Source organism: Pezoporus wallicus, unplaced genomic scaffold (genome assembly GCF_028554395.1).
Source record: "Pezoporus wallicus isolate ANWC-B61680 ecotype Strahan unplaced genomic scaffold, APGP_CSIRO_Pwel_v1 scaffold_11491, whole genome shotgun sequence".
NCBI classification, from domain to species: domain Eukaryota; kingdom Metazoa; phylum Chordata; class Aves; order Psittaciformes; family Psittacidae; genus Pezoporus; species Pezoporus wallicus.
The window spans coordinates 9256401-9267680 of record NW_026642649.1 but is presented as its reverse complement, the minus strand read 5'-3'; the positions used below and the strand labels follow the sequence as shown (position 1 = coordinate 9267680).

At 42.3% G+C, this 11280-nt stretch overlaps 1 long non-coding RNA gene across 1 annotated transcript; it reads left to right on the top strand.

Annotated features, from left to right (window-relative positions):
* Positions 1-2004: 2004 nt before the first annotated feature.
* Positions 2005-3816, top strand: LOC130611043 (uncharacterized). The gene is made up of 3 exons (XR_008975144.1): positions 2005-2160; positions 2833-2981; positions 3504-3816. It is a non-coding gene; the product is annotated as an uncharacterized LOC130611043 (long non-coding RNA).
* Positions 3817-11280: the final 7464 nt, after the last annotated feature.

Sequence of the window (11280 nt, the reverse complement as noted above, 5' to 3'; positions counted from 1 at the left end):
CTTGGCCCTGGGATGCCGACATTGGCACTGAACAGTTCTGGGCACCGCACTTTCAAAACTGTTGCCAAACTGAGAGGAGTCCCGAAGAGGGAAATCAAAAGGGTAGGAGATAAAGAAAACACAGCCAGAAAACAAAAGTGAAATCTATGGCTTCTGAGGAAAGATTGAAGGAAATGGCTTGCTTTGGTACAGGAAAGAGACTAGAGGTAAGATGTAACAGTGTTCAAAGACCTGTTAAAGGGAAAAGCGGTAATTCGTTCTCAAAAGACCCTTGCAAAGTAGTCTGTGATGAACTCAGTGAATTTGCATTGGAGATATTTCAGGATGTAGTAATAGGAATTATGTGTGCTGCAGTGGCTAAATGTGCTACACAGAGGAGGAGTGTTTATGGAGGGGCTTTAAGATCAAGCTAGACAAATTATTAGACATGGTCTAGGTATAATAGCGCTATCCTTCAGAGAGGACAAAGGAATATGGGATCCCAGGAGGTCCTTACCAGGCTTGCATTGCCATTATTCTATTAAATTAAGACCAGGAACACAGCAGGGTTGACTGTTATTATCTTTGCAGATAATTTTCAGTTCCGAGGATCAAATACATAAGGCTATTATAAGGCATCTTTTGTTTTATATGGATGTTGGACAACCACAAGTGAAAAAGGAAGCCAGTTATGTTGTGGTGGGTTTTTTTTAACTGACTTTAATTTGAGGCCAGTTAAGGAATAATGGTAAGCGGAGAACAAGGTGTAATTAAGAAACTGTGGGAGGCCTGTAAAGAATTAAATCTGGTGTGCATAATGAAATCCCAATAACCTCAACAGGCTGGTTGAGCTGTTAGTCTGGTTGGCAGAAATCAGGCAATTGCATGTACCCTGAAAGACCATGCTTATGGTTATTGTGGAAAACAAAACAGAGAAGATTCAACACAACCTTAATGTGAAGAGCAAGCATACAGGAGACTGAAAGGCAGCAAAAGGCAAAGGCAAGCCACAGGAATCTTGAAAACCTCAAGAACCAGAAGCAATAGTAGAGAAAGATGTTTAAGCCCCAAATCTGCTCTGTGTTTACTAACCAGGACAGAGACTGTAAAGATTTCCAAAGTTGTCATTTACTCATTTGTATTTTCCAGCCATGTGGTCTAGTATGGTGGTTGCTGCAGAGGTAAGACCCTAATCCTCTTGGGAAGCTGGGAATGCAAAACCTGACTTTGTACTGTCAGTTTAGTACTGCTCTATTTGGAAAAGCTCTCCCAAATAAAGGAGCCTTATGGTATGGTGCCAGGGCTTCCTTCCCCCATACGCTTTCCTGTTTGCAACATCAATATCTGTTTGAACTCCTCTTCTGCTGAACTCCTCCAAGGACAGCAGCCTTCAGGAATCATCTCTGCATCTAACACGGGTCCTGGGGTTGAGCCTGGGCTCACTGACTCCTTTCCCTGTCACGTAGGGAAGGCAGGTGGAGACCCTCAGCACAAGAAGTGAGTCTGGGATGCAGATGAATCTGCCCTGTGGTCTGGGGCAAAAAGATCTCCCTTTCCTACTTGGTGACCAGCATACTGTCCCCACTGCATCTTGAATCTTGGTGTCTCATAGAAAAAGACCCATTACAGCAGCATTTCCAGTCTTTAGCAGAAACTCTGACATCTGCTATGGTATGTTGTTTAGAAAAGGCACTGAGTAGGAGGGAAGGAAGAAACTGTTCTGAGGAAAGTGTGGTTTTCTGAGAAAGCTTCAGAAGCAAAGGGAATTAAGTTTGAACGAGTTTTAGCTTTATTCCACATTAATCTCCTGGCTGTTAATCTGGAGTCATTATCCTTGAGCACCAGTGATTGCAAATGCCCTTCTTACCCTTCGAGCAGAGGTATGAGAGTACACATGCATTGACCTGCACCTCAGAGGAGTGGCAATACATAGTGGGCAATAAGGATTGGATGAGGGAGATAACTGTCCTTAGCAGATGGGATTTATTAATTCTTTGTTCTTAACCAGACTCCCACTGTTACTGAGAAAGGAAAAAAATATTGTGATCTTTCTGCATCTGAGGCAAGCAAATGCCTGACATAACTGATGTATGTCTACCCTAATTTACAGGGACATACAAGAATACTATGTGGTGTATGCCTGAGGATGAAAGAGATCTTGACCCTGAGGCACAGTGACCTGTTAGTCTTAAATGTGTCTGCTCAATTTTTGAGTAGAAGCAGAAGCAGCCATAAGGTCAGAATCTTTGCCTTCTAATGCCTGAGGCTTTGAAGAGTTGTTCAGGGCAATTGTTGATTTAACTCCACTTGTACCTATGAGGAGTTAAACAGCAGGGAAAGGGTTAGCTTAGAGGAAGTAACAGCAAGACTTCACTCCTCTCAAGAAAGAATATAAGAGATCTTAATTAGCTAAAGGACACAGCTAATTAGCTCTTGTGTTCAAGGCCAGGTTGGATGGGGTTTGCAGCAACCTGCCCTAGTGGAAGGTGTCCCTGCCCATGGCAGGGGATTGGAACTGGATGAGCTTTAAGGTCCCTTCCAACCCAAACCATTCTATGGTTCTATGATTCTGCTAGTGATGCCTCAGAAGATCTCATCAGCAATAAAACAGGGAAAGGAAAATGTATATGGGGCATATTATTTCTCTACAAAAGCAAGGATTTATGCACAGTGCTTACTTTAAACTTTAGGTATTCTTGCTGTATGACAAACAGCCCTTTCCTCATTAATGAATAAGATTAAAATTTAAGAAAAAGCCTTTAATCTCTTCAAGCACCTCAACAGAGAAAAGTTAATACTCAATGATGCAATCTTTGTTTTCTGTATCCAAGATGCTTCTTATTGCACTTTCAGACAGTGAGGTAGCCTGTGCTACAGCTAGTTAAGCTCACATTTTCTTGAAGGTGGGTGGAGGTGTAATCAACACCCAGCAGGACATTGTCCAGAGAACATGATCTGCTTATCTTCTTATCAGACGTCTACCCTAAGAATGCTGAAACAGTGTAAATGTCCCTATTTATTCAGCAATAATTTGAGCATCTTTTGTTAACAGGAGTGCTGCAGAGAAGGCAGAAGACTCTGCAACAAGAGGACATTGAAAATTTGCAAATCCTGAAAACCTCAGCTTGGTATTTAAGAACCGAGTACGAGTTTATTTTTTCCCTGGCTTGTCCTCACCAGTGATTAAAACTTGCCTGCAGCTTGTACACTCCTTTTGGCTGGGATTTAAACAGTCCCCTCAATGAAAAGCAAAGCAAGCTAGACTCTGGTTTGTACTTTCCTAACTGTACTGCTTGTGTGACTAAGATGCAAAGAACAGTATTTTCATCTTGAAACCAGTACAGAAGACTCTGAGCAGATGCCTGTGTAAGACCAGCTGAATAATAAACACCTTGCATATAAGGCTACTTTCCTGGTTTCACTGACAATAAAAGTATTGTGACAAAGAACTTGAGAAGACTCAGAAGTTTTAATGTATTTGGTGTAGTAAGACTTTTTTTCATTATTTCTTTCTTTGCTTTTAGGTTTTAGGAATTCATCTCTAACATTTAGATTTATATGGCCAAAATGGACCTCTCTGCATCAGTCAGGAGTAGTGCAAAGCAAAGAGCATCACATAGCAGTTTCTGCAGCTAGTGGAGAACTGGATTATAGCATGTTTCAAAAAGATGTTCCGGCTTCCTTTTCTCTCTGTTACAGATTCTGTTCTATTGCCTCAGTCCTTATCTGTAGGTATTTTGGCTTTTAGTAGTGCTTCACTATACCAATAGAAATCTTTCATTGTAATATGTCTATATTGCTCTCTCCTAAATAAAAGATATATTAATTTTATGATAATTAAGATGCACATATTACACATACTATCTTGATGGTGTTAATGGATTCCACACCGGGTACCCTTTCTCAGGAAAGAGCTAAATGGGCACACAGAGATCTTTATGATGCTACTATGTCATCCAAGGTCAAAGCTGAAGGGCATTGGTGTAACAAGAAAAGCAGCTTGTTTTGCTGTGGCCTGTCCTGTCATTAGATGCATTGATAAATGTGACCTGGCAATCTCATATTCATTGAGAAAATGCCTGTGGGTATGTTGTGCTTGTGACACTTTCGGAATTTACAGTCTTAAGTAAAATATGGAAAATGGATATTTATTCTCCAAAAGATCTGCCTCTAGTGGAAAAGACTGGCATTAGTTATAATCCCTCCCATATCACAGATATCACAATACTTTTAGAGGAACAATTATGTCTTAAAAATACCAAACAGCCATCAGTGGCGACTACATAAAATTCACTGGTTGCTAAAGCTAGTTACAGACTTTACCATCCCTAGATTTTTGTTTGTGTTCACTGGAAATTCATTCCTGTGCTATTTTGGGCCTACTAACAACATTAATGATGTGATATTTTCTGCCTGCTGCCTCCTGGTTTGTCAGCATTGGGCTTTTTTATTCTTGGTATGTGTCGAGTTTGCATTCCTTAAATGATCTCTCTGTGTTTTCTTCTCTCCCTGAAAAAAGAGATGCTTCCCTCTTTCCAAGTAGATCAAGGCTTAGAAACCCACTGCCTCAGGTATTTTGAGACTAACCTTATTTGCCAGGATTCTTGCCAAGGGCCTCAGGATGCAAAAGAATCATAGGCACATCATCTGAGAATAGACAGTGTTTACACCCAAACTGAAATGGCTTACTGGTTGTATAGGGTACTGGGAATATACATATTCACTATATCTGTCTTTAAGCCAGGAGTTCACTCAAGCACAGGAGGAGCAAAACTTAAGATTTTTGTTTTAAAAGAATTGTCAGATATGTTCTGCCTGCCCAATTTCTTAATTCTTTTTCTGTTGCCCAACGTTTTTTAGCTCACTGAATGGCAGTGCCATGTTCAAACGAAGAAAAGGTGTCTGATGACAGCACATTTCTTAGTTTGGTCTTCTTTTGTTCTGAGCATTTTCTAACCTGAAGATGAGTGGATCTGTGTTTGGATGCAAATCTTGCCAAAGCTCAACTGTATCACTTGGACATACATATGATGGCGTTGGTCAAAAGCGATGAAATTTCACAGGGATCCTTGGGAACACTGTCACAAAGAAGGAAAATGCCCATTTTGGTGATATTACTACCATTTAAGCATGTGGTGCTAATCTTATCAAGATACCATGTGCTGGACAGACATCTTGATGTAGGCCAGCATCTTGGGGCTTTGCAAGGTGCACATACACCCGTCTGGTAATTCTCATTTTCCCTAAATTTCACCTGCTCATGTCCCTGCACTGCTATCTGCTGCAGTGTTACAGCTTTTCAGCCATGTTCATTTTCTTATCATGAATACTACCTTGTTTTGAAAAAGGTGAAGGTTGGTGTTTGGCTATGCTGGGAGAACTACGGTATAGAGGGAGTTATTGGGAGTATCTGGAGACAAGGACAGCTTGGAGAGCCATTAAGTTTCAGTGCTTGGCACAGCTGAGGGTGGAAGATCCTGGGGTAGCAAGGCTCCCACCTACAAGAGCCAAGGTTAGGGCAGCTACAGGTCAGTAGATTGGGAGGGCATCAGGAAATGTTTTTTTGGAGGCTTACAAATACATGAGATAGGACACTGAAGGCTTTGCAACAAAAATCATTTCATGCCAGAAGTGACATTTACCAGATCACAAAGCACTGAGGCTGCTCTCACTGAGCTGCAGTTTGAAAGTGGAGAAAATGATCCTTTCCTTCTTTCTTTCCTTCTTTGCTGCACTCACTTGAAGGCCAAGTGTAATCTGGCAATATAGAATTCCAGTTTATAAGCCACCTTGAATGCCTTACAGTATTTTCCAAATTGAAAACATTCAGTGGTTGTCAGATGTTGCATGTTGAGCCACATTGGTACCTCCTACATTAGACATCTATGAAATACCAGACTTGTAGCATCTCAATCTTCTAGTATTTGAAGATGAACGTAATTGGGACTCACTTTTGTGAAACAACCAAACTTGAACAAAACCAGTTTTCTGATAGTCCACTTAATTTCAGCTACACTGGATTCAGTCCATCAGAAGGCATTCTGAAGTGTCCAGGCTCTTGATCTGGTCCAAAGGAGAAGTCCATGCTCAGAGACCCCCCTCAGCAGCGATGTGTGACTGAAGACCTATTTTAGATTTTGCACAGTGATGTTCATGGGGGACATCTCTGTATCACCATCTACATTGAAGAAATGATGGGAGGATCTCTTTGCCTTGTAAAGGATGGAGGTTTCCCAAAAGACCCGCATGTCATGACAGCATCTGGCCAGACTTCACCGCCCAATGAGTGCTGCATCCTGTCTGGTACAGTGAATGGTTTCTGACATGCATAGCCTGCTAACACAGGAAAGTAATCTGCTCCCTCAGAATCAGTTTCTCTTGGGATACCTAGAAGCAGAGTTGCTGAGGGAAGCCTAGGTCAGTGGCTAACTGCTTTACTTTTCAGGACTGTTGAAAGCATGAGATTATTATACACACAAGATGCCTTCTATCCTTCTCTTCACCTGACACAACATTCCTGTTCCAAACTGCTGAGCTATTCCTGCTGGAAATTTCTACAAAAATAAGCAATTCTGGCAGACACTGAAAAAAAAATAATAAAATTACAGCCAGAAATAACTGTGTCCCAGTGAAGACTGTGGGGAATTCTTGCATAATTTGATGTAAAGCAGCCGCTGTGACTCCCGTTCCAATTACTGTTGCTTTCTGGCAAATCAAGGAGAACTGATGTAGAATTAAACCACTTGGGAAGCAGAATAAATCGCAGTCATCAGGCTGCAGAGCACTTCATTAAGTAAGTTAAACTATCACCTTTCCATATTTTATTTCCATAATATATGAATCTTTCAAACAAAGCAGCTCAGAGGGGGAGAAGGCAGCATCAGCATCATCAGTTCAGTGGCTGGCAGGATGGAAGTAGGAACAGGCTTCGGTTATGAGATTTTCTTACCTTTTCTTACCTTTTCTTACCTTTTCAGTAAGGGTGCACACTGCTTGTAGCTGTGTCAGATTTAGCCTCCCAGAGAGCATACGGCTCTAGTCAGGTCTACATGTTAATGTGGAGGAGCATGGGGCTGAGGTCAGAGAGTGGGAAGAGATGTGAAACTGAAGAGCCATTGGGCAGTCTGAGGAGGTGAAGGAAAGTGGGAAGAAGGTACATGATCCCATCAGGTGAAAAAATGATTGTGGCCTAAACAGCAAGTGAACTGAGAATGGGAAATAGGAAAAAAAAACCCAACAAAAAACAAACAAAAAAAAACTAAAAAGAAAAACACAACCTTTTTATAGCTTTGTCCTGAAAAACATCTTGGTCTTGGCCCGCAGGAGTTCTTTGGTCATGCAGCATAAAAGAATGGTGAGAATGGAATGCGAGAAAAAACTTTGGGGACAATCCCAGAGAGGTACTTCTTGCTCAAAGATTATAACAATGGAGGCAGAAGGTGGTTTTAGAGTTTCACCAAGCTGCTTGAGAGGTGATGAGGCAGGGAAGGTGTCAAGAGAAACAAGAAGATCAGACATACTACTGCTATGAGTGGGGTAGATTCAGCAGCCCGAGCCTGGCGAGCTGGGACGAGGAGGAGAGGTATGCTTCTCTCACCAGAAGGGTTTCCTCACACCACTTCAGGTACTTCTGAGCAAAAAGCTGTGGCAGGATGAGGTAAAAAGAAAGGAGAGGCTTGATGCCTCCATTCCCACTCTAGATGTGGTCATGATGTGTATATTTTCTTGATCATGTATTCATCTTGGTGCTCACAGGCAGTTATATTCTGGTAGATGCAGAGGCTGAAATCTTTCATGTTCAGGTACAATCAGATATCGCAAGCTTCTGTAGTACTGAGGTCACCTAGGGCTAATTCCTAGGATGAACTTCATGGTGATTAAATCCAACATTTTGGTGGTGTCACCATTTTATTCTAACAAATAAACTGAACCCACCTACCTACAAATGGTTGTCCAGCTCTCAGCAATCCCCAATTCAAAGCAGCCGTGTATCATTAGTTTAGAAATTCATCCTAGTCCTCTACCAATTCCGTGGAGTTTCCAAATCTCCCTGTGAATATTTCTCTTTCTTTCCATCCCTGGTTTTTAATTTTAACAGATGGAAGGATTAGAAAAAATAAAAAGGAATTGCTGTGTGGTTTCTAGGTACTGGTAAATACCCAGATAAAGTGACCTCAATAGATTAAAGTAGTAAGCTCTTAAGAAGGTTATCTAGCCTCATCTCTACTATTAAACCTTTTTTTTCCAGAGTTAGCACCAATTTGATTTTTCCCTGAAATTCCTTCCTGAGTGGTCTGTCTTTGCAATGTGTAGCTGTCCCAGTGTGTGTTTTGGTGTGTGCTGCTGATAAATGGGTAGGAGCTCTGAGGACAGCGAGCGGTCACGTACCACTTCAAGGACTGGAAGAGGGCACAAAACAGGGAAGGAGAAGCTTTCAAAACGTGCCCACAAAATGATGATGTATTTAATGTGAGACTCCAAAAGCTGATAAGACAGTAGGAAATACACAGTGCTTGTGCTAGCGTATGTCTGATAGCAATGCGCTTAATCACTTAGAGGAAAAAGACTGGGCTCTGAATTTTGCTGTATTTTTCTCCTTTTTGCATAAGGCAAAGATCAACAAAATCTTAGGCACAGTGCCTAATTTTCTGAAACAATAGCTCTGCAGTTTTGAAACAGTGGACCCAAACCTACATGGACTCATTTAAAGCCTGAAAGCGTTAAGAGTACATCAGGGGCAGGAACTTCAACTCAAATATCCCCAGACACCGAAGTGGTATACATTAGCACTGCTGACCTCCAGGCCAAGCCTCTAAGTTAGGCAAAGCAGTACCACTGTGGAAAACAACTGCCATGGGAAAAAGTGCTTCAGGAGCCCCACAGAGCTTAGCAGAAGGAGAGGGTGGTGTGGGTTTGTAAGAGGTAAGGAGGTGCCCTCCAGCTGTGCAAAATGAGCTCAAGCTCTCTTTGAACTTTCTGCTGCTGAAAGTTTCCCTGAAAGATGAGGGAACCCTTTGTATGATGGAAACAAGCGACAGCTCTATGCCTCAAAGAAATAAGATGTGAAGGTTGTCTTGTGTGAACCTGAGACAAAAGCTTCAGTGAAAACTTTTCAGAGAGCCAATACAATGGACTTTGAGGTCCCTCTGTGCAGGCCTGCGTAAGAGCTTTCATCTGCATCAACAGATGTACCCTTCTTCCCACAGGGAAGTTAAAGAGAAAAATCCCATTTATAGTAGCCCATTTGGTGTTTTGGTGCGTGTCTTGCAACCATTTCCACACCAAAAAAACTAATAAAGTCTTGCACAATTTGGATAACTCTGCTTTGCTGTTGACAGACCACACTCAAAGACAAGTTTCTGATGTTTCCAGTTACTCACCCACAACTTCATAGATCTAGTTTTCCACTAACAATTTCTCTTGTCTAACAAACTGATGAAACTGGTAGAAATTGCAACTAAAATGGTAAACAGCAAATCCCGCTGCTCTTGTCTAATTGTCATTGCTGCCTGCTTGCCCTGATCTTATCGGAAGTATCATAGAAGTCTAAAACTGAAGACAGGCTTGGATTCTGTCATGGCAAAGCCTTTAAGAAGTGAACTAAATAATGCAGTCTTCAGCAAAGTTGCGTGGTACTAAAGCAATCACAACTGCATCAGACAAAATCTATGAGAAAGTCATAAATCATCTTGAGTTTAGTTCAGAGCAGGAAGAAATGCCTCCTATGAACACATTGCTCAGTATTTGTTTTCAGGTGCATTCTCAAACCACACTGTAGCCAGGGATGGGAAACTAAACTTTATGACCACTTTCCTAAAACAGCTGAAGAAGGTTTATGAGAAAAGAGTAAAGCTTCCATAAATGAATCAGAACTACGTTTTGACAGCAGATAATAACCCGTCTGCTAGGAGACTGTCTAAATATCCAAGTCCGTGTTTACTTCGAAGATCTGGCTCCTAAGCAATCCAGGTATTCAAAATCCCACTTAGAAGTCTATTTCTGTGTCTTTTTAAAATGCAGATTTTACTACATTTTACCTTTTGGATTACAACCAGCAGCTAGTGAGTTGAATTCGGCTTTTACAACATTCACAAATGACTGATGCTCTTATCAATGGCATGGCAGCAGACTGCTGCGGTGAGGCTTTCTGGGGCACACTATAGCTTGGGCCTGTAAGGAAGCCACAAAGTTACCTTCCCAGGATGTAAGAATGCCCAGAAGAAAACAAGTGATTTGAAATGTGGCACCTCTCTCCCCTCCCTTTCCTAGCACCCTCCCTTTCCTAGCAGTTAAGTCTGTTTGTTCCGGTTAAGCGTGGTACTGTGATTTGCAGTTTGCTCTGTGGCTTTGCATTTGTAGCACAAAGTGATGTTTTGCATACAAATTCTCTTTTTTTTTGTGAGAGTTTCTTATTAGGGGTGTTAAAAATCTCAGCACTTGATTTCTTCTCGATAGTCTCTGAGTGTGGGATGTGCAAAACCGTATTAAAGGGCTATGGTAGCCAGCTCCCACTGACTGACCATTTAGGGAGCTCTGGTCCTCTAAATTCAGCCTTCTCCTGTGCTCTGTTGAATGCAGGGGCACTATGCAGATGGTGTTTTAAGTGGCAAACAAGCGCTCATTGCCATTTTGGTGGCACCAGTCTGCAGGTCTCCATGTGTACGTGATGGTCAGCAATAGCTTTCTGTCCCGGCACTATGGACTTGGGAACAGTGGCTGGACGTTTGCACTCTGTAGCTATACTCTAGGACACCGATTGCATGGAACAGAAGGGAAGTATGCAGAATGTTTAAGATGGCAAAGGAAGGGCGGATTGCCATGTTGGTGGCACCACTCCAAAGGTCTCTATGTGTAGGTGCTGCCCAGCACCAGCTTTCTGTCCCGGCATGTCGGGTCTGGGAGCAAGTTCTGGACATTTGCACTCTGGGGTCGTGCTCCAGGATTCCCAAGTGCATTCAGCAGGGAGGCAGTACACAGATGGTGTTTTAGGTGGCAAACGGGTGCATTGACATGTTAGTGGCACCATTCAGGAGGTTTCCGTGTGTCAGTCATGACCAGCACCAGTTTTCTGTCCTGGCTCTTTGGCTGTGGGCCTGGAAGTTTGCACTCTGTGAGCCACGTTCCAGGACGCCAAAGTGCACTGAGCAGAGGGGAAGTACACAGATGGATTTTGAGGTGGCAAGGCAAGGATGGATTGCCATGTTGGTGACACTGTTGTGGCGGTCTGCATGTGTAGGTGATGCTCAGCACCAGCATTCTATCATGGCACTATGGGCTTGAGAATAAAGGCTGGATGTTTGC